Source organism: Hyla sarda, chromosome 6 (assembly GCF_029499605.1).
Source record: "Hyla sarda isolate aHylSar1 chromosome 6, aHylSar1.hap1, whole genome shotgun sequence".
NCBI lineage: Eukaryota > Metazoa > Chordata > Amphibia > Anura > Hylidae > Hyla > Hyla sarda.
Window position 1 is genome coordinate 221429255 of NC_079194.1, and position 23534 is coordinate 221452788.

The following is a 23534-nucleotide window of genomic DNA, read 5'->3' on the forward strand; positions in this document are numbered from 1 at the left end:
AGCATGCCCAGACAGCCTTCGGCTGTCTGGGCATGCTGGGAATTGTAGTTTTGCAACAGCTGAAATCACCTAAGTTGGAAAATGCTGTTCTATGCTATCGTGATAAGTGGCGATAGAAGTATATGGCAGACGCTTATCTACCCACCATAGGTGTAATAGCTTTCATTCGAAAGTGCAACTAATAAATTCTACACCACTTATATATACTAAAAAATAGATAACAAAAAAAAAAAAAAAAAGGAACTCACATTATGTGGCCACTTATCCGCCTCCTTATAAAGTCTACTCCATCTGCGTACACAGTCACCAGGCCTAGGTCTCCCAACACTACCTGCCACATGTAGAGGTTGAGAAGAAGTGCTGCAGCAGTGCACGTTTGTGTGTGTATAAACCCTCCAGACAGTGACGGAGTCTTCCACGTGGACCTTCGAAAACTTTTTTTTATAGCAACCGCTGTGCTCCAGAGCTGGCAGGGATCTGCCATAGACGGCAGTGGGGATAATTAGAAGCTAGGCTGGTAGACTAATGGCAGGCTTCATTCCCATCCACAGTCCTGGCCATAAGAGCGCACAGAGGGAAGCACAGAGCAACCCAGCAAATGAAAAACAAATGTGGAGACGGCTTCTCACACAGTGCACGAACAATGGGAACGCTCCTTCACATGTAACCCCTTTTTAGCCTGCCAGATGGAATGCACTAAGGTTGTGATTCACTGACAAGAGGCCGGGCTGGTATTTTTAGTTAGCAGAGTATCATGGGCATTTTGGCTCCTAGGACACAGGTGGATCCAGATTACTAGTCGTACTGAAGTAATTGCTTTGGCCCTGGATGTGTAACTTACATGTCCGTGCAGGAGCGCCTTCAGCTGTAATTGAGGAATATTTAACTTTCTCTGTAGCTGAGGATTACCATGATCCGGAAGCCTCTGTTTAAAGGGGTATTCCAGGAAAAAACGTTTTTGTTTTATAGATGAACTGGCTCCAGAAAGTTAAACAGATTTGTAAATTACTTCTATTAAAAAATCTTATTCCTTTCAATAATTAGTTGATGTTGAGTTGAGTTGTTGTTTTCTGTCTGGCAACAGTGCTCTCTGCTGACATCTCTGCTTGTCTCGGGAATTGCACAGAGTAGAAGAGGTTTGCTATGGGGATTTGCTTCTAAACTGGGCGTTTCCCGAGACAGGTGTCATCAGAGAGCACTTAGACAGAAAAGAACAACTCAACTTCATCAGCTCTTAAGTACTGAAAGGATTTAAGATTGTTTAATAGAAGTCATTTTCAAATCTGTTTAACTTTCTGGAGCCAGTTGATATATAAAAATACGTTTTTTTTCCTGGATAACCCCTTTAACACAAGAATGGGGGGATAGGGCTATGTTCATAATGCATTTTACCTTTTCCATCACAGGTTTCTGTTGGCATCCCTGTGAGATCAGGATGCCCATGTATACTGTGGCAGAGAGAAGTGGATGCCATTGATTTTAATGGCACTTAATGATTCAGTTTGGGCTATAAAAGCTATTTTAACTGGACCTCGCTTTTGAGCATATAGGTAGAGATTTATCAAAACCTGTGTAGAGGAAGAGTGGTGAAGTTGTCCATGGCAACCAGTGCTGCTTTTATTTTTAAAGGCCCGTGTAAAAAAAATTAAAGAAGCGATCTGATTGGTTGCTATGGGCAACTGCACCACTCTTCTTCTACACAGGTGTTGATAAATCTCCCCATAGTCCTGAACTAGGTGACTCCATTTAGGCCACCGAAAAGAATGGCATCTGCTGCTCTCCACCCCAGTATAGTTCAGCATCCCGTTCTCGGCAGGATGCCAGCGGATACCTGTGGGAGCCAAAACGCAGTATAAACCTAGCCTTCTGGATCCATAGACTCCATTATATCCAACAGAGGCCAAAAGTCTGTCATTTTGGCCTCTGTTTGGGACTTTTACTTCAGGGAATAGTCTGGACTGCGTTATTTCATCCAGCTGGATCCTGTAAAAACCCATACCTCTTGGTAAAACCAGCCTCTGTTTAAAGGGGTATTCCAGGAAAAAACTTTATATTTATATCAACTGGCTCCAGAAAGTTAAACAGATTTGTAAATTACTTCTATTAAAAAATCTTAATCCTTCCTATAATTATCAGCTTCTTTTCTGTCTGGCAACAGCGCTCTCTGCTGACATCTCTGCTTGTCTCAGGAACTGCACAGAGTAGAAGAGGTTTGCTATGGGGATTTGCTTCTACCCTGGACAGTTCCCGAGACAGGTGTTATCAGAGAGCACTTCAAAGAACAACTCAACTTCAGCAGTTCATAAGTACTGAAAGGATTAAGATTTTTTTAAAAGAAGTAATTTACAAATACCTTTCTGAAGCCAGTTGAGATATATATATATATATATGTGTGTGTGTGAAAGTTTTTTCCTGGATAACCCCTTTAACTATACAGCTAGGTTCAGACTACGGAATTTCCGCTTGCTAAAATGTATAGTGTAGTAAATGGTTTTCCGTTCACAAATTCACACTTCGGAATTTGTGAATGGAAAATCCGCTTGGAAATTTCCGCCTGAAGAAAGGCATTGCTCTTTCTTCAGGGGGAAATCTGCGCAGAACACATTGCAGTCTATTAGAGACTGCAGTGTCCGCGTGGTCCTAGCGCCGACTGATTCAGTCAGTGCTGGACGCACTCGGAATCTCTGGGCGGAAATGTTCTGCCCGGAGATTCCGTAGTCTGAACCTAGCCTAAGTAACATCCATCACAGGTATACATTAGTCAGTGATCCTCCCCGAAGTATATCTCTGACAGACACTGCCAACACAGAGTAAACATTTCTGCTTCATTTAGGCTGTGTTCACATGTGTGTTTTTATTAAAAAATTTACATGCATTTTTATTAAACGGTCTCCTAAGATGATTCCCTACACTGAAACACCCCTTGCTTTAGGGGTCTATTTAGCGGTAAATACAGGGTGGCCAGGAACCGCAAGGAGCTTTATCATAAATTGCTGCAGTTTTGCAGTTGATCTTTTAGCCACATGATGAATTTTTCAAGCAGAATCCGGCAACAAAATTCAGCTTGGAAATTCCGTTGCAGATTCTGCTGTGTACACTGAGGAATTTTCGTAGCGGAAACATCTGGCACGGAAATCCCAATGCTGGCCTCTGCCAAAAGAATTCACATTGCCGTCTATGAAGACGGCGCATTACTGTGCGGCTCTAAGGCTGGCATGTCTGCTATTTGCGGATTGTCTTCCCTGTTTACACTGTAAAATCAAAACCGAATGACCAGGGAGTCAGGAGTTTGTCTGGCACAGAGAGGAACCATCAGGCAGCCAAGTAAAATCAATGGATTTATTAGATGCAACGCGTTTCGCTGCGCATGCGCAGCTTCATCAGGCACCTGCCTGATGAAGCTGTGCATGCGCAGCGAAACGCATTGCATCTAATAAATCCATTGATTTTACTTGGCTGCCTGATGGTTCCTCTCTGCGCCAGACAAACTCCTGACTCCCTGGTCATTCGGTTTTGATTTTACTCTTACCCAGGAGGGCTGCAGTGGACCTTCTTCCATATCTCTTCTGCTCTTAACCTTGTTGTGTGTGGGCGCACAACCAACTTTGGTAAGCGGCTTGGGAATTACCGTCCCCTACCCCCACCTGCAAGATCTACTGATCCCGCACATGAGGCGCCTTCCTTCCTTTCTCTAGATTTCTGTTTACACTGTGTGAAGAAAACCTTACTTGTGCTTGCTGGAAAACCACAGTAATTTGCAGTAAGAACTCTACCTCGGCTCGAGTCTGAATAGAACCTAAATGCTTCTGAGAAACATCATCAATGCCAAATGTTTTTTATACATTGAGTTTTGACAAGTCCTATAGAGAAGCCAATAGGCAAGATGTCAAACAAAACTCGCCAACTCATAGCATGCATTATTATGGAAAAATTGTCACTCACCCCTAAAACTCCACAATAACACCACAAACAGAAACCCTTTGTATTAAGTGCTTTTTATGCTTCACAAGAGACTTAAGTAATATCTGGAAGCAGTGCTTCTGGCAAAAAAAATTCCATGAAAAATGCAGCAAAACACTGTGGCCCACATTTATCACTGTAGGTGCAAGTGAAGCATTTTTTTACACCCTTTTTTTGTGTGCTGGTAATGTGTAGGAGAACCAAATGTATTAAACGTTCACAGATACATTTGATACATTTTGTGCAGGTCACATTTTCTGAAATGTCTCTCTTCACATACACCAAAAATCTACGCCAGGTCTGGGATGGTGTAGTTTTAGACACTTTTCAGTGGCTTTGTGCCTTTTTTGCGCCTTTTTACAAAAAGGCGCAGTTCATAAATTTCAGTCCACGGCATACGCTGAATTGAAAAGCGTGTACTGCTACTCCAAAACATCTGGAATGACTAAAATATTCTACCACCAAAAGGCGCAAAATAACACACAGTGTGCCAAAATAGCGCCTTTTGTACGGAGAAAAAAAGGTGTAAACTCATTGATAAATGTCGGCCTGTGTGTGTGGAAAGGATTTCTATGGGGATTTGCTTCTAATCTGGACAGTTCCTGACACGGACAGAGGTGTCAGCAGAGAGCACTGTTGTCAGACAAAAGAAATTCACAAATTTCTCTGTAGTATACAGCAGCTGATAAGTACTGGAAGGATTAAGATTTTTTAAATAAAAGTCATTTACAAATCTGTTTAACTTTCCGGCACCAGTTGATTTGAAAACATTTGTTTTCTACTTGTTTCCACCGGAGTTCCCCTTTAATAGACAGATCGCAACATGTGTCAGAAGTGACACCCGGGCCATCTGTCTATTAGTACAGATACTACAGCTCCCAGCATAGAGCAGAGTGTGCTCCATGTTGGAAGTAGTAGTATCTGCAGTAAGGGACAGATCGCAGCCCAGCAAGGAAAGTGTTAACTTACACTGCTGGACAGTGTAGGTCAACCCTTTGGGCGGTATACACTATATACAGCTATCTATAGATAGCTGTATATAGTGGATACAGAAGACGAAGAAGTCCCTTTACGTCCCTCCAGTCTCGGTTGGGTCCGTGTAGCTCTGTCCCCTAGTGATGACGTCAATAGGGGCGGAGCTAAAGACGGGAGCCAGACTGGTAAGGGTGTGAGGCATTGTTCACATTGTACGTTTTGTATAATGGGAACAGACACTTCTGGCAGTGTCCTTCCAGACAGGGAGACTCCAGGCTGTCTGGGCATACTGGGAGTTGTAGTTTAGCAACAGCTGGAGTCTCCCTGTCTGGGTAGACACTGCCAGAAGGGTCTGTTCACATTATACAAAACGGACAATGTGAACAGAGCCTCAGACTTACCAGCCTGGCTCCCGTCTGTAGCTCTGCCCCCTAATGACATCATCACTAGGGGGTGGAACTACACTTACCCGGCGGGGACAGGGAGCGAGGGAGGTAAGTGGACCTCGTTTCTGTATACACTATATACAGCTATCTATAGATAGCTGTATATCCTGTATATCGCTCAAAGGGGCTATAGGAGCAGGGAGTCCCATCAGTCTGGTGACAGGATTCCCGCCTCCTGTATAGTATACACGGGTACACTATGCCCCCCTGTATACTATATGTCCGGGGGAGGTGAGTAGTAATGCTGTATATACATCACTCCTCATCTCCTTACACTCTGTGGACCGGGCGCTCAGCACAGAGTGGTACCTGAAGACAGTGAAAAAACAATCATAGGGGACAAATTTGGCTGTTTCCAGACACCAGAAAAAACACCAGAAAAACTGCCAAAACACAGGAAAAAGCTGTGGTAGGTTTTCTGGCATTTTTGCTGGCGTTTTTTTGGGTGTAAAAAAAAAAAAAAACCCCAAGTGGAAAGAATTTGCTCCAATTCTGTGTTTTGGACTCTTAGGTTTAACTTACAAATACTGAAGCAAAATACCGCCATGTGAATGAGGCCTACATCTCATCACCATCTACTGTAAGCATATGTATACAGAGTATTGCTTTATGCTGGTTTGATAGCCTTTGGCTTGCGGCAGACAACATCTGATCTCAATTTAGAATTTTTTGGCTGCAGAAAAAAGGCTTATAAATTTATCTTCAAAGAATTTTGCAACAGCCAGTGTCTCTTTGTTTAAAGAAATAATCCCATAGACAGGTGTAGTAGAGAAACTATCACCGGTTTGGGCACCATGATGATCTTTGGACACCGTAGAATTGCCGATGACCTCTCTGATGAGGGGAGAAGTCACTGACTCCCCATATGGTAAAATTCTTGCTATTGTCCCTGTACAAGGAACTACTAATGTTGCAGTAATGCACAATCTTACTGTGACCAATAGCCACCGTGTAGGCCTAACCTGAGATTTTATCACAACTAACCAAAAGTCACCATGGAGCCAGAGCCCTACAATCTAAAATACATTCTTTAGGAAATTCTACTTTTGCACTTGATCTCCTCTTGCTTCACTGTAATTCTATGGTGTCTCTTGGTATCACTAGCACAAAGCATCGATGCATGTGATGTGCCCTCGGTCACCTGCCTGATGGAGGGGCAAGCTGTGCTTAACTAGCTTGCCCCCTGACTGGAGAGCCGGTAGGGGTTAATAGGAAAAGACAGTTGGGTCACCCTCCCCCCAGAGTCTGCCTGGTTACAGCAGGTGGTAGGTCCCAAAGGTGGGGGGAAGGAGTGCGCCTATCAGATAGCCCTCTCTTCCCGGGCTTTTAGGGCTCCTCCCTGGGGGTTTATAAGCCCTGCGCTGCCTTACCCAACCAATCTGCCCAGGACCCGGAGTTTTGCCGTCCCTCCCTTTTTGTTATCTGTTTGTAAGTCACAGCTTGGCGGAAGGAAGATAGAAGAAGCGGGGTCAACCCGGGGTAGACCTCCGCACAGGACGGTGCGGCAGTACCTCGCGGGTTGGCAAGAAGCCAAAGAGTGCCTTGTTCGTGTTTTATAAATTTGGTTATTTATATATTTATAATAAATAAGCTGTGGCCGATTCCCACCCATTTAAAAAGTTAAAGGTGTCAGTGTGAGTTATTTGTATATAGTTATTTAAATAAAGGGGAGGGTGGTTATAGAGGGTTGAAGAGTCAATAAGTCTCAACAGTCTGTTCCATGTCTCATGGCATAAAATACCACACTCTTGTTAATTGTATCCAGAATCCCTGGATGCAGATGAAACTGGTCATGTACATTTCCTCCAGTCCACAAGTACCGCCATGATCTGAAGACATCCCATTAGGGAAAATTATGAAAACATGGCCTGTTGCTGGTACCTGGGAACTGGAGTTGACCAACATTGTTTTAGATGGCACATGAATTTAAAGAGTTGAGTAGGGATCTTATGGGTGGCACTGCGTGTGCGCAAAGGGGTGTGGGCCACCTGGCAGATACTGTTTGTCCAGCTTGGTGGGTGGCAACTGCACAGGTTGGGAGACCATATGTTTACATGGGTTCACTTACTGATCTTAAACTAGCAATATTATTATATCCAAACTCTGAACACACTAAAGGAGGGTTCACACTGCGTTATTGTTTCGGTTATACTTTTATAGTTATACACTTTGAAAGGGAAAAAAATGATACATTAATGGAAGATAAAAACGGATATTGCTTTATGTAAAGTGAAAAAAATGAAACGGACGGTATATATGTTTTTTTTTTACGTACTCAATAGCGTTTTTGTATAGAGCAAAACCAAATGTACTGTAACAGAAACGGTGAAACAGAGACAAAAATAAAGTGTAACCCCCCCCTTATCCTTTACAAATGCAGACAAGCTGGGAGTAGTTGTCCTGTTGCAGCAAGCAGCTAGATTTTATGGGATCCTAAAGGAACAAAATCATACAGAAAACCATAGGGTACGATGCATTGTCCTACAGAAACCTATTCTTCTCACTGATATTGTGAATTACGCAGCACTAACATAAGAATAACTATAAAAGGACACGTGTAGAAATCTTCGGAAACACAAACAGTGTGTAGACACCAACATCAAAGTACAGATCTAGAATGCTGCTCTCCATGTTCTGAGATATACACAGGCCCGGATTAGTCATACGGCTCAGGTAATAGGATCTGCTAGCAAAAAAGGGCCAAGAAATGTATCTGAAACCAAGATAATAAAAGGAGGCCTTAAATCTCCTGTACATTGAGAGAAAGGCTTTACTGCTGAAATCAAAGAATACCGTGTAGGATTAACATTCCCGGCGCAAAGGCCTTTGTGAATGTTACGCCGAGCGCTCCGGGTCCCCGTTCCTCCCCGGAGCGCTCGCCTCATCTTCGTTGTTGCAGCGCCCCGGTCAGATCCACTGACCGGGTGCGCTGCGGTCCCGCCTTCAGCCGGGGTGCGATTCGCGATGCGGGTAGCGCCCGCTCGCGATGCGCACCCCGGTCCCCGTACCTGACTCGCTTTCCCTCGGTCCTGTCCCGGCGCGCGCGGCCCCGCTCCCTAGGGCGCGCGCGCGCCGGGTCTCTGCGATTTAAAGGGCCAGTGCACCAATGATGGTGCCTGGCCCAATCTTCCCAATTAGCTTAATTGGCTCCCACCTGTTCCCTGGCTATATCTAGTCTCCTCCCTTGTACTCCCTTGCCGGATCTTGTTGCCTTAGTGCCTAGTGAAAGCATTCCCTAGTCTGTTCCTAGTCCGTGTTCCTGACCTCCTGCCGTTGCCCCTGACTACGATCCTTGCCGCCTGCCCCCGACCTTCTGCTACGTCCGACCTTGCTTCTGCCTACTCCATTGTACCGCGCCTATCTTCAGCATCTTCAGCAGCCAGAGAGGTAAGCCGTTGCTAGTGGATACGACCTGGTCACTACCGCCGCAGCAAGACCATCCCGCTTTGCGGCGGGCTCTGGTGAAAACCTGTAGTGGCTTAGAACCGGTCCACTAGCGCGGTCCACGCCATCCCTCTCTGGCACAGGGGATCCACTACCTGCCAGCCGGCATCGTGACAGTAGATCCGGCCATGGATCCCGCTGAGGTTCCCCTGCCAGTTGTCTCTGATATCGCCCGACAGATCGCCCATCTAACCCACCAGCTGTCGGAAGTGTCCACCATTTTGCACCAACATTCGCAACTTCTTCAGCAATCATCTCCTCCGCCAGCTCCTGCACCTCCTCCGCAGCGAGTGGCCACTCCTAGCCTCTGCCTGTCCTTGCCGGACAAATTTAATGGGGACTCTAAGTATTGCCGTGGCTTTCTTTCGCAATGTTCCCAGCACTTGGAGATGATGTCGGACCAGTTTCCTACTGAAAGGTCTAAGGTGGCTTTCGTGTTCTGCCTTCTGTCTGGAAAAGCCCTGTCATGGGCCGCACCGCTCTGGGACCGCAATGACCCCGTCACTGCCTCTGTACACTCCTTCTTCTCGGAAATTCGAAGTGTCTTTGAGGAACCTGCCCGAGCTTCTTCAGCCGAGATTGCCCTGCTGAACCTGGCCCAGGGTGTTTCTTCCGTTGGCGAGTACGCCATTCAGTTCCGTGCTCTTGCTTACGAGTTGTCCTGGAATAGTGAGACTCTCTGCGCGACCTTTAAAAAAGGCCTATCCAGCAACATTAAAGATGTTCTGGCCGCACGAGAGACTCCTGCTGACCTACATGAACTCATTCATCTAGCCACTCGCATTGACATGCGTTCTTCCGGATGGCGTCTGGAGCTCCGCCTGGATATGGACTTTGTTCGCACGAAGCGTTTTTTCTCTCCGGCTCCTCTCTCCTCTGGTCCTCTGCAATCTGTTCCTGTGCTTCCCGCCGCGGAGGCTATGCATGTTGACCGGTCTTGCTTGACACCTCAAGAGAGGACACGACGCCGCATGGAGAATCTTTGCCTGTACTATGCCGGTACCGAACACTTCCTGAAGGATTGTCCTATCCGTCCTCCCCGCCTGGAAAGACGCACGCTGACTCCGCACGAAGGTGACACAGTTCTTGATGTCAACTCTGCTTCTCCACGCCTTACTGTGCCTGTGCGGATATCTGCCTCTACCTTCTCCTTCTCTACTATGCTCTTCTTGGATTCCGGATCTGCAGGAAAATTTTTTTTGGCCTCTCTCATCAACAGGTTCTACGTTCCTGTGACCAGTCTCGCCAGACCCCTCTACATCTATTGTTTTTACAATAAAAGATTGGACTGTCTCGTACGTTTCCACACTGAACCCCTCCTAATTTGCATCGGACCTCTTCACGGAAAAATTGAGTTTTTTTTTCTCAGGTTCTTTGGCCCCAAGAAGAGGGGGAGACCCAAGGGGGGGGGTACTGTTACGCCGAGCGCTCCGGGTCCCCGTTCCTCCCCGGAGCGCTCGCCTCATCTTCGTTGTTGCAGCGCCCCGGTCAGATCCACTGACCGGGTGCGCTGCGGTCCCGCCTTCAGCCGGGGTGCGATTCGCGATGCGGGTAGCGCCCGCTCGCGATGCGCACCCCGGTCCCCGTACCTGACTCGCTTTCCCTCGGTCCTGTCCCGGCGCGCGCGGCCCCGCTCCCTAGGGCGCGCGCGCGCCGGGTCTCTGCGATTTAAAGGGCCAGTGCACCAATGATGGTGCCTGGCCCAATCTTCCCAATTAGCTTAATTGGCTCCCACCTGTTCCCTGGCTATATCTAGTCTCCTCCCTTGTACTCCCTTGCCGGATCTTGTTGCCTTAGTGCCTAGTGAAAGCATTCCCTAGTCTGTTCCTAGTCCGTGTTCCTGACCTCCTGCCGTTGCCCCTGACTACGATCCTTGCCGCCTGCCCCCGACCTTCTGCTACGTCCGACCTTGCTTCTGCCTACTCCATTGTACCGCGCCTATCTTCAGCATCATCAGCAGCCAGAGAGGTAAGCCGTTGCTAGTGGATACGACCTGGTCACTACCGCCGCAGCAAGACCATCCCGCTTTGCGGCGGGCTCTGGTGAAAACCTGTAGTGGCTTAGAACCGGTCCACTAGCGCGGTCCACGCCATCCCTCTCTGGCACAGGGGATCCACTACCTGCCAGCCGGCATCGTGACAGTGAACAGTTGTAGCTGCAGGAGCCAAGTATAGACTTCCAAGTGACAGCAAAGTTTACATGAAGTAGGATTTTTCTATTCTCTGCCATGAATGTAACTGATGCTAAATTAAATGTTATAACAACAGCAGTTATAGGGTCCAGAGGGGCTGTCACCCACCATCTAGCACATCCTGGATAACTACTTTGCTAATGGAGTCCAGCAGAGAAGGGTCATATACCTAAAAGTGCAATTGCTTAAAGGGGTATTCCAGGCAAAACCTTTTTTTTTTTTATATATATATATATATTTATCAACTGGCTCTGGAAAGTTAAACAGATTTGTAAATTACTTCTATTAAAAAATCTTAATCCTTCCAATAGTTATTAGCTTCTGAAGTTTTCTGTCTAACTGCTCAATGATGATGTCACGTCCCGGGAGCTGTGCATGATGGGAGAATATCCCCATAGGAACTGCACAGCCCCCGAGACGTGAGTCATCAGAGAGCAGTTAGACAGAAAACAACAACTCAACTTCAGAAGCTAATAACTATTGGAAGGATTAAGATTTTTTTAATAGAAGTAATTTACAAATCTGTTTAACTTTCCGGAGCCAGTTGATATATAAAAAAAAGTTTTGGCCTGGAATACCCCTTTAAGTTACAGGGGGTCTCCACGTCTAAGTGTTTTCCAAAAAGCACAAAAAGCAAAAACAACAAGCTGTGCAATGTGGTTAAGAAGTGTTTCTTGCTCTGGAGGACCTGCCCTGTAGTTCACAGACAGACCATTGTAATGGGTACTATGCAATACAGCGATCCCTCAAATTACAATGGCGTCAACATACAATAGTTTCAACATACAATGGTCTTTTCTGGACCATTGTAACTTGAAACCAGACTCAACATACAATGTACAGACAGTCCAGATCTGTGAAACGTGTCACAACTGCAGGAACTGACCAGTCAGAATGGGCATTCACTGGTAAATCGCCTCTATTACTGAAGTGCATGCACTGACTGGTGTCTGGTAGCGCCCCCTACAGTACAGGGAGGAACTACAAGTTCTGTACTACTCCTTACCTGTGCCAGGGTTAGCTGCTCCTTTGGACACCAAGTAAGGGCGGCTCCATTTGGACACTATGTGTCCAAAAGAAGCTCCTGTCCTCTACATAAACCATTGTTTCCCAACCAGGGTGCCTCCAGCTGTTGCAAAACTACAACTCCCAGCATGCCCGGACAGAAAACAGCTGTCCGGGCATACTGGGAGTTGTACTTTTTCAACAGCCGGAGGCACCCTGGTTGGGAAACACTGACAGACAGTGATTACAGCCCCCAGCAGATCTTTCTTATGTGTAAGGATTTGCTTTATCTATATTAGTTATCTATTTAGTTTTCTTTAATCCTCACTTTTTCCTATTTTTGGCTGACATTTTGGTGGCTTCAGAACCAATTACCAGGTTTCCACAGAGTTATGGTCTCAACATACAATGGTCTCAACATACAATAGTTTCAACATACAATGGTCGTCCTGGAACCTATTAATATTGTAATTTGAGGGACCACTGTACTTCATTTCACCTCTGGTGGTGCTGCAGAAAAATTAAACACTTCCTGCCAAGTTTCCCTATTTATTAAAGCTGATCACTTTAAGACCATTCTAATATGGTGGAAAAGTCCAAAGCAGAGAACCACTTTAAGTGCTTTATAATACCCATTCCGTACCACTTTAAATATATAAACTGAATATTTTCTCCAATCAGTATGACAGCTTAGACAACACTTGCTACACTACCTAATGAATTTCATCATCCTGAGATCAAAGACCATAACAATATGTTCTGCACATTTCCATCAGTCATTATTTTATCATAGTCTTTTTCTAATTAAATCTTTATATCAGTTTATGTATTTGTTGGAGAAAATTCACACCACGTTGGGTCACAACAGTTGTCACACTCCACCTATACCCCCAAAAAATACAAACTAAACATTTATGGTACGTTCACACGCTTTTTGTTTTTGCGGGTTTTCCGCTGCGTATTTGAAAGGGGGCGGGCTCTTCTTGGCTGTCCGCAGCAGATTTTCCGCAGCTGAATTTACGCTGCGTAAATTCCAACGTGGAAAATCTTTCAAATACGCAGCGGAAAACCCGCAAAAAAATCAGCCCGTGTGAACGTACCCTTAAGAAGGTAGTGCAGCTTTACTAGGCTTCTATATGATGAACTGCTTCCTCCTACAGTTATATCAGGTCACCTATATATAGTTGTGGGACAGGTCTTGGCACTATATAAATCTGTCATTGTCTTGAGTAATGCTTGTCTTACATCTCAAGATAAATCTCCCAAATCCCACTACTACTCTGCTATATAATTGCTCAGTTTCTCATCCATTCATAAAGTTGTAGCACACCTTCATCAAAGGATCTAAGCAGTCATTTCTTGGAACCGGGACATATAAAACCACCCCCTGTAGATGGCGACATAGAGAGGCTGCCAATGCAATGTAAAGCAGACTATATAATAAAATAGGTGCTCTAGGACCGTTTGTTCTGAATAACTGTAATGATCTTAGCGTGTTTATTTTGATTAATTGTATTGCGTGTTTATTTTGATTAATTGTATGTTTAAAGTTTTTTTTTTTTTTTTATATCAACTGGCTCCAGAAAGTTAAGCAGATTTTAAAATTACTTCTATTAAAAAATCTTCATCCTTTCAGTACTTATGAGCTTCTGAAGTTGAGTTGTTCTTTTCTGTCTAAGTGCTCTCTGATGACACCTGTCTCGGGAACTGCCCAGTTTAGAACCAAATCCCCATAGCAAACCTATTCCACTCTGTGCAGTTACCGAAACAGGCAGAGATGTCAGCAGAGGGCACTGTTGCCAGACAGAAAACAACAACTCAACTTCAGCAGCTGATAATTATTGAAAGGATTAAGATTTTTTAATAAAAGTAATTTATAAATCTGTTTAACTTTCTGGAGCCAGTTGATATAAAAAAAAAAAAAAAATTTTTTTCCTGGAATACCCCTTTAAGTTCTGGCTTCATTATAATTAGAGATGAGCGAACTTACAGTAATTCGATTCCTCACAAACTTTCCGGCTTGGTGTTTGCTGACTTTAGCCTACATAAATGAGTTCAGCTTTCAGGTGCTCCGGTGGGCTGGAGACTCTCTCCTAGGACTGTATCCACCTTTTCCAGTCCACCGGAGGACCTGAAAGCTGAAATAATTTAATCAGACTAAATTCAGCAACTGCCGAGCCGCGAGGTTCGTGACGAATCGAATAACTGTAACTTCGCTCATCTCTAATTATAATGCATGTTCAATGACCAAAGCAAACTTCTTATATGCATTATATTATGTTTTTATTGTTTTTTTTTTAACACTGTATGGTTTTGTTAATACAGTTTTCTACTAAGGGTTTAAATACGGGAGGTACTGATGTGAAGTTGTGGACTGGATGAAGCAATGTGTCAAACGTGAAACTACTGTAGCCGTAACCTGTATCCATGACCGCTCTGCCTGAATAAAATAATGCAGAGGAGAAGATTTGGATGCTATTGGTTTCTTTATTATATGGATACCTCTTCCACATGGTATATTATTATTTGACACACTGAATAAATAGGTGTACCAGGCACTGCTCTGTGTAATACTAAAGTCCCGTAAAGTGGCTCTATATGGCTATAGGTGCAGATAGCAGCTAACTGTGTCCTCGGGTGCAGACATTCATGAATAACAAAAACTTCAGGTAATACTGTGTAGCAAGACGGAAAGAAGTGGCACTCACCCGGACTTTAACTTCAGTATGAAGAGGTTTATACCAACTGAATAGCTGCAAAGGTATAAGGATTACAATTCCACAGCGGGGAGTGAGAGCTGGCAATGCTCTCAGACGCGGGGCACACCACTGATAGGCTACTAGTTTCGCGTCACTCAGTGACGCGAAACTAGTAGCCTATCAGTGGTGTGCCCCACGTCTGAGAGCATTGTCGGCTCTCACTCCCCGCTATGGAACTGTAATCCTTATACCTTTTAAGCTGTTCAGTTGGTATAAACCTCTTCATACTGAAGTTAAAGTCCGGGTGAGTGCCACTTCTTTCCGTCTTGCTACACAGTATATTATTATTTGTTAGAGTGCTATGAGTTTCAGGGCGCTGTACATATATATGGCAGGGTAATATATACAGTGGCCTGGTATCTTTTACTGTGTCAATGTCTTACCCTGAAGGTACAAGTTATAAGGAAGACATAATGCATTACTTCGCAAACTTGTGTTGTTCTCTAGTTTCAGGTCATCCAATGGCTACTGTTTATTGGATATTATATGATTTTAGAGTATATCATCACCTCCGACCCCTGGTGCCATAGTCTATACATGTTGAGAAAGTGCTTGTGTGTGTTTATGGAGCGCATTTGATTCCACCAAGAAAACTTCCTGTGGGTTTGTCCAACTTTCCATATTTTTATTGTCTAATGTTATCTATGAGGAATGAGCAAATCTATAAAATATTAATACTGCAACTTTAACCATCTTTTTCCAAGCCTATAAGTGTCATGTAGGTTTTTACAAACCATCTCGATTTTATGGCTTTACAACTATAACTCCTGTCTTATTCATAAAGGATTTTTAGCTTTCTGGTTCCATTGAAAGAAGAAGAACTATGAAAAGACTTGACGAAGCTGTAACTATCAAAGAGTCAGCACCGTCCAACGACTTTGTAACAAAGCCCATCATTGTCACGCTTAAGCGACTTACACACTCAAAACAGACCTGCAGCGCTAAATGCATAAATAATTCTAGATGGGATTACGTTAAATGACAGCAAGTTCAATCATCCTATACATGAAGTACAATGGAATCCTTTCAAAGAGGAGCAACAACTGCATTCACCCATTGCCTAAGGCAGCCATAATAATTACTGTGAAAGTGACATGTTTTCCTAGTGATTTTCCAATAAGATAGGAAATACAGTATGCAATTGGAACCACAGGGTTAATGTGGAACATTATGTTAAAGGACTGCATTATAACATATGGGTAATCCTACAGAAACACTGTCTGGTTATGCTTGGCTTGATATACACAACGCCAGCACTCATCTGTGGGATGATATGCAACAAGGCTCAGAACATGTGTAACCTGTTGAGCAAGTTCACTGCCGCAGACAGTCCCTCCTTTTTTATAACTTGTTCTTTATTCATCTTTTTTGTGAAGAAAATTGTAGTATTTCCACTATTTTCCTAGTGAAAAATATTTTCAAGAGGAAATTATTTTCTTTTTGGAACTGCTCCGTCAGGGAGGTACCCTGACGAAGCGGGTAGCGAAACGGCGTAGGAGTTGTGGGTGATCCTTCCTGTGAGTATGACGCGGTGATCGTGGATGTCTTGTGGGAGCCTGGTTTTAACATATTTCTTTCCCCTCAGTGGGAAAGGTTTACATTACTGCCTCCAGGCTTCCAGGCTCTCATAGTACACCTTCGTGATCATATATTCACGTTGTCTCCTTTCTCCTAGTTTTAATTATGTTTAATTTTTTGCCTCTTTCATGTATGCACATTGTGACAGTGATTCTACTGCCTTATATGCTTCAGTAATAATGGCAATACTCTAGGAGCTTTTTATATTGGATCCTCATATATATCTTTCTGGCTATTGCTGATCTCACTATTTTTTATTTATTATTACTTGTCTAATAAAATTTGTTACTTCATTTATTTTTTGTTTGGTGCAATTTTTGATAGGAGATTATACTAAAGTGTTTAGCACCAAACGCAATATACTTTTCTGATTGAAAAGCTACTTTGGTCATATATCTTTGGTTACTTATATTTTAATAGTTTGGACATTTACGCACGCGGCAATACCACATTATTTTTATTCTTTATTACATTAATTATATTTAAAAAAATGGGAAAAGGGGTTGATTTAAACTTTTAATAAAAAAGGGGTTAAACTCTTGGGGACACAGGGACGCTGCGGTCTGCCCCCAGCCATTTTTTTGGGCGCAGGCCTTTTTTTTATTTTGATAACTGTGTGGCTGACCCTCTTACACATAAAAGAGTGTCCGGCCACCGTTAGCCAATCGACCACCCACCGCTGATCAGTCCTGTAGTACTGATCAGTGTTTTGTTGTGGTGCAGGCGCTTTTTCGCAGATTATAAGTAGCTTTTTTATTTTTGCACCTATAGTTGGTCCGTGCCACCAGCAGGCCTGTGCTGTGTGGGCGGACCGTACCTCTGTGTGTGGCCTGCCACACTGCTGTCAGTGATTTATCACTGATCAGCTTTTTTTGGGTTCAGGCGGTTGCTTTTTTTTCGGGTTTTAGCATTTTTTTTATTAAATTTTTTGTTAGTTTTTTTGTGTGGGGGTCCGTGTATGTGCCACCAGCCACTGTTCTAGGCTGAGTGGCAGGACCTCCCACTGACTTCTGTGCTCCCTGCCACCACCAAGCGCTAGTCAGTGTGCACACCACTGATTAGGTAAATGCTCTTTTTTTTTATTTTTCTTTTTATTTATTTATTTTTTTTTTTTTTTACACAGGGCTTTTTTTGCGCTAGAAGTCCTTTTTTTACTTTCTTTTTTTTAGTTTAGTTTTATTTAATTTTTTTGTTCTTAGGGTGGGTTAGGTAGTAGGTTAGGGCAGGTTAGGGTGGGTTAGGGTAGGAAGTAGCACACCACATCACACACACCAATAAAGTTTTCCCCCCACACATACATACACTACCCTCCCCCCCATTAGAGTAGGGAAATGGCCCACAGGGCATTTTCAGCGGAGGAGGCATATGCCATACTTGCCTCCGACACTGAAAGCCCCACTGAGGACGAGGAAGACCCCACCTTCCTTATCTAGTTCTGATGATGAGCCACCAAGGCCGCAAACCTCCTCTGCTCCTGATCCTGTGCCCCATGCTAGTGCCCCTGGCACTCATACTAGTAAAAAACCCGAGCCAAGTTTACTGGTGCCTGGTACCGGTGAACTTGACTGGACTGAGCCAGCGGACCACAAACCCGTTATTGCTGAGTTTCTTGGTGACTCAGAAATCAAGATTGACATTGTCGGGTTCACTGAAATTGACTTTTTAAGGTTTTTTTGTGACGACTTTGTCAATCTTATTGTTGAGCAGACGAATCTGTAGGCCAAACAGTTAATCGCCGCAAACCCTTTTTAGTTAGGCCCAGTGGCTGGTTCCCAGTCGATGCAGCTGAAATGAGGACCTTTTGGGGCCTCGTGCTGCATATGGGCCTAGTTAAAAAAAAAACAAAGTTCAGGCAATACTTGAGTGGGGACATCCTCTACCAGACCCCACTCTACAGTATGGCCTATGTCCCTGGAAGGGAGGTCACTATTGAGGAGTCTATCATCAGCTTTAATGGGAGACTCCGCTTCCGGCAATACATCCCATCCAAGCGGGAGCGGTATGGCGTGAAGATGTATAAACTTTGCGAGAGTACCTCAGAGTTCACTTGAAAGTTTATGGTGTATGAGGGACGAGATTCCCGTTTTAAACCCCAGAATGTCCCCCGGATTCTGGGTGTTAGCGGAAAAATCGTTTGGGGCCTTTTGCACCCATTGCTAGATAAGGGTTACCACCTTTACATGGATAACTTTTATACTAGTATCTCTCTCTTCACATCCCTCGCTACCAGATCCACGCTCGCTTGTGGGACAGTCCAGAAGAATCAAAAAGGCCTTCCGACCTATCCCCTCCAGACTCCTATCCCTCAGGGTGAGTCCTGTGTCCTTACCCATGAAAACCTGTTGCTGGTTAGGTATAAGAGGGATGTCCTTATGCTCACCACAATTCATGAAAACGGCAGCACCCATGTCTTGTGCAAGGTTACCGTAGGACCGGTCCTCAAGCCTGATTGTATTCTGGACTACATTCAGTATATGGGGGGAGTTGATCTCTCTGATCAAGTCCTCAAGCCATATAATGCATGCAGAAAACATGGGCATGGTACAGAAAAAGTTGCGGTCTGTATGGTACAGGTTGCCATGTACAACTCTTTTGTACTGTCCCAGTATGCTGACAACACAGGGACATTCCTGCAGTTCCAAGAGGAATTTCTAAAGGCCCTAATCTTTGGTGACAGCCAAAGTGTGGGTCAGAGCACCTCTGGAACTGTGGTCGCCCCTTATCATCCCCGGCCAACACTTTCCAGGTGAGGTCCCCAACACTTGAAAGAAGGGATGATCCCAGAAAAAATGTAGAGTGTGTCGCAAGAGGAGGATTCGGAAGGACACCACCACTCAATGTGACACTTTCCCCGGTCATCTGGGTCTCTGCATTTTAGAAAAATGGTCATCCGTTCACACGCACTATAACCCGATACACCGGGTTATAGTGCGGGTGACTGGAGACCGATGCAGGGTCTTGGACTGCTATTCCTACCTGCTGTCCGGAACCCCCATCCTCCGAAGGTCCCCCTCTTCCAGCGCTGACTTGCGCTTTGAGGTGGGCCCGCCGGCTGGATTTAAATATTCATAAGCGCTGGTCATGTGAGCGCTCATGCCTACTGAGCGCTCAGGTGACTGGCGCTTATGAATATTTAAATGTAGACTGCAGGTAAGTATAGCAGTCCGAGACCCCACATCGGTCTCCTGTTCACCCGCATTATAACCCGGTGTTTCGGGTTATAGTCGGGTGAACGGGTGACAGTTTTCCTTTAAGGATTGCTTCAGGGAGTATCACACTAAATATTTAATCATTTCCCCTAATTTTAATTCCCCAGAATTCGACTCCAATGTACCAGTCCAGATGACATTGTCTTTAAAATTTTTAATCCAACCCCCCCCAAAAAAATAACTCTTTCCCAATACCCCTGATAATATCTTCCACCCCCCCAAAAAAAAAGGGTCATAGGACACAGTGTCAACAGCATTGGTGGTTTGCAGGTTGCCTCAAATGCGCAGCACTCTCTCACCACCTGAGTGGGGTGCGCATTTGAGGTAAAAGAATAGCGACGGCCACACACATTATATTCCCAGAATGATGATTCAAAGCATAGGGTTTGGGGAGGGCATCATTTTTACTTTTGGCTATGCTCTGGGTCCTCATTCTGGGAAAAAAATTGGCATATCAGTAGTAAAATTGTTATTTTCATTTTCCCCAAACTACACTTCATCCATTCCTGGAAAATAAATTTAGGGAACACCTGTCTGTTCCAAATCTCCACTTTACCCCTATACACCTTCCCTAGGGAGTGTACTGTTTGTAACAGGCTCACATGTGGGTGTTCCTTTCTTATATTTTCCTCTGAATGTATGTAACTGTTAGAGCTGTAACAAACATCGGCCTCAAATGCGAAGAGTTCTCATTCATGAGCCTTGTCGTATTTCCAGGTGACAATTTGGAGTCACATGTTAGTTGTTCCCAGAAAGATGAAGCAGAGTATAGGTTGAAAATTTTTAAAAGCTACCCTTCATCCATTCCTGGAAAATCAATTAAGGAAACACCTGTGCATTCAAAATGTCTTCTTTACCCCTATACTCATTCCTCAGGGTGGGTACTTTCTGTAATGGTGTCACATGTGGGTGTTTCATTTTTGTATTGACCTGTGAATGTATGTAACCGTCAGCTACTGATATGCCGTAGGCCTCAAATGCAAAAAGACCTCTATGACTTTTGGGCCTTGTTGTGCGCCCGCCCAGCACGTTACCCCATATGTGGCTGTATTTCCATAGTCAGGAGAAAAAGCCCTCCAAAATTTGTAAACCAATTTCTCCCATTACCCCTTGTGAAAATGTAAAAAAATTGGGTAACCCTAGCATTTTAGTGTAAAAATTTTTTTTTTCAATATACGGCCCATTGTTTAAAAAACCTGTGAGGTGTAAGTACTCACTGTACCCCTTGTCCCTTGCCAGGGTTTTTTTTTTTTAGATTTTATGTCAGAACCTCAACCATTGCAGTGCAAATCACCACTTTAGGCCTTTAGGCCTCAAATCTCATCGGGGGCTTTTTCTCCTTATACCACTTGGAGTTACAAGAACATCTTAGTGTAAAAAATGCAGATTTTGATTTTTCTCCTCCACTTTGCTGCTATTCTTGTAAAACACCTAAAGGATTCACAAACTTTCTGAATATCATTTTGAATACTTTGAGGGGTGCAGTTTCTATAATGGGGTCATTTATGGAGTATTTCTAATATGAAGGCCCTTCAAATCCACTTCAAACTGAACTGTTCCCTGAAAAATTCAGATTTTGAAAATTTTGTGAAAAATTAGAAAATTGCTGCTGAACTTTGAAGCCCTCAGATTTCTTCCAAAAGTAAAAACATGTAAATTTTATGATGCCAACATAAAGAAGACATATTGTATATGTGAATCAATATATAATTTGTTTGGAATATTAATTTTCCTTACAAGCAGAGAGTTCCAAAGTTAGAAAAATGCTACATTTTCAAAATGTTTATGAAATTTTGGTATTTTTCAACAAGAAAGTATGCAAGTAACAATGAAAAATTATCACTATGTTAAAGTAGAATATGTTAAGAAAAAACTATCTTGGAATCAGAATAAAACGAGAAAGCATTCCAGAGTTATTAATGCATAAAGTGACAGTGGTCAGAATTGCAAAAAAGGGCTGAGTCCTTAAGGTGAAAATGGTCTGAGAATGAACTTTTATTCCCTTTTTTATTTTTTTTTACACATTTTTTTAAGCCCCTAAAACATGCAATCTTCTGATTGTATATACTGATCAATGCTATGCCATAGCATAGCATTGATCAGTATTCTCAAGGAATGGAGCAGTAGATCGCCGATTGGAGGATGGAGAGGCAGGTGAGGACCTTCTTGCCGACCGATAAACTGATCGAGACATCGCGATTTTGGCATGGTTTTAGTTTTGTTTTGATGGCGGTGTCTAAGGGGTTAATGCCAGGCATTGGCCCGATCGGCAGGGCCCGGTATTAGCTGTGGGTCCTGGCTGCCGGTAGCAACCGGGACCCACGGGGTTTAACCCGTTTTCCGCTGGTGAGAATGGTTTAAACCCCATTAATGGAATGAGGGCATACAGGTACGCCCTGCATCCTTAACAGGTTAAAGGGGTTATCCAGGAATAGAAAAACACAGCTAATTTCTTCCAAAAACAGCTCTACGTCTGTCTCCAGGTTGGGAGTGGTTTTGCAACATGGCTCCATTCTCTTCAATGGAAGTGAACTGCAGAACCACACCCAACCTGGAGACAGACTGGTAGCAGTTTTTGAAAGAAAGTAACTCTGTTTTTCTATTCCTGGATAACCCCTTTAGTACCTTTAGATAAGAATATCTCTGTAACACATTAGTAAACAGTAAAAACAGATAGTAGAAGAGCAGGTTATTATGTAATTTTTCTCTTCATATGAATGCAAACGTATACTTAAATATCCATTTGACGTTGACTTAAAGTATCAAATAAAAATCAGATACTATAATGTATGCATTCATTGTGGTTATAAAAAGTAAAAGAGACATTAGATATGTATGAATAAAGGAAGCCTACTTGTATACTACAGTGTTATTCTTTCAGATAAAACAACGAGCACCCTAATGGAACCTGGCGCAGCCCATTATAAGTCAGTGTTGTCTAGTGGATGCTGGTGTTATCTAACAGCATCATAGTAGCTAATAATTCAAGATTACATTATACAAACTAGACTGAGGTAAGTAAAGTAATATTGATATTGCCATCTGTTTCTAACAGTCATATACAGCATCAGGGCTGGACCATAGGCTTGGCAGGAAGGATAATTGTCTGGGAAGCAGTATGTTTATGACAGCCGCTCCAATCCTATCTAACCAGTTCACACATGATAGAAGCAATAATTACATGGGTCAAGTCAGATTCTAGGTATATACTTTCCCTAAGTAGGTTTATGTGTACAATTGTAGACAAGTGGATGGGTGGATACTCGATATTTGCCTTGGGTGCTAAGCACCTTGTCCTAGTCACTCTTGTCCTAGTCAGTCTATAATATATCTATGTGTTTTCCAATAGTAAAGACAGAATAATCCACATTCTCTATGCAGCTTCCCAATGAAGACCCTAAGCAAGTGCTAGGATCCTGTATACAGCTATCCACATTTCTGCTTTCTGAAGACTCATATGACCTCCAATGGGGTTAGATAGTCAGCTTAACCCCAATCAAAGTCCTTCAAAGCACAGGTTTACCTTAAGGGAAGCTACACACATTTAATTTAAAGGGGTACTCCGCTGCTCAGTGTTTGGAACAAAATGTTCTGAACTCTTAGAGCCGGGGCCAGTATCTTGTGACGTCATAGCCCTGCCCCCTCATGACATCATGCCCCGCCCCCTCAACGCAAGTCTATGGGAGGGGGCATGCCGGCTGTCATGAGGGGGCAGGGCTATGACGTTAGGAGATGCTGGCACCGGCTCTAAGCATTCAGAACATTTTGTTCCAAATGCTGAGCAGCGGTGTACCCCTTTAAGTATTGCCTACATCACAATTCCTTAATATACTGTGTTTATTAGCATCGCTCCTTGATAGCTCCTCTAATTGATGTTTAGGTTTCATATTATAATACAAAATGTTTTAAAAAGCTGAGAGACTACATACTCTATACAAAGTTACAGACTTTTATATAGTAACTTTAC

General features: G+C 43.7%; 1 protein-coding gene across 7 annotated transcripts in view; it reads right to left on the bottom strand.

Moving 5' to 3' along the window:
• The window catches only part of PPFIBP2 (PPFIA binding protein 2), a 214250-nt gene that overhangs the window by 84993 nt on the left and 105723 nt on the right, over positions 1–23534 (bottom strand). The window lies entirely within an intron of this gene.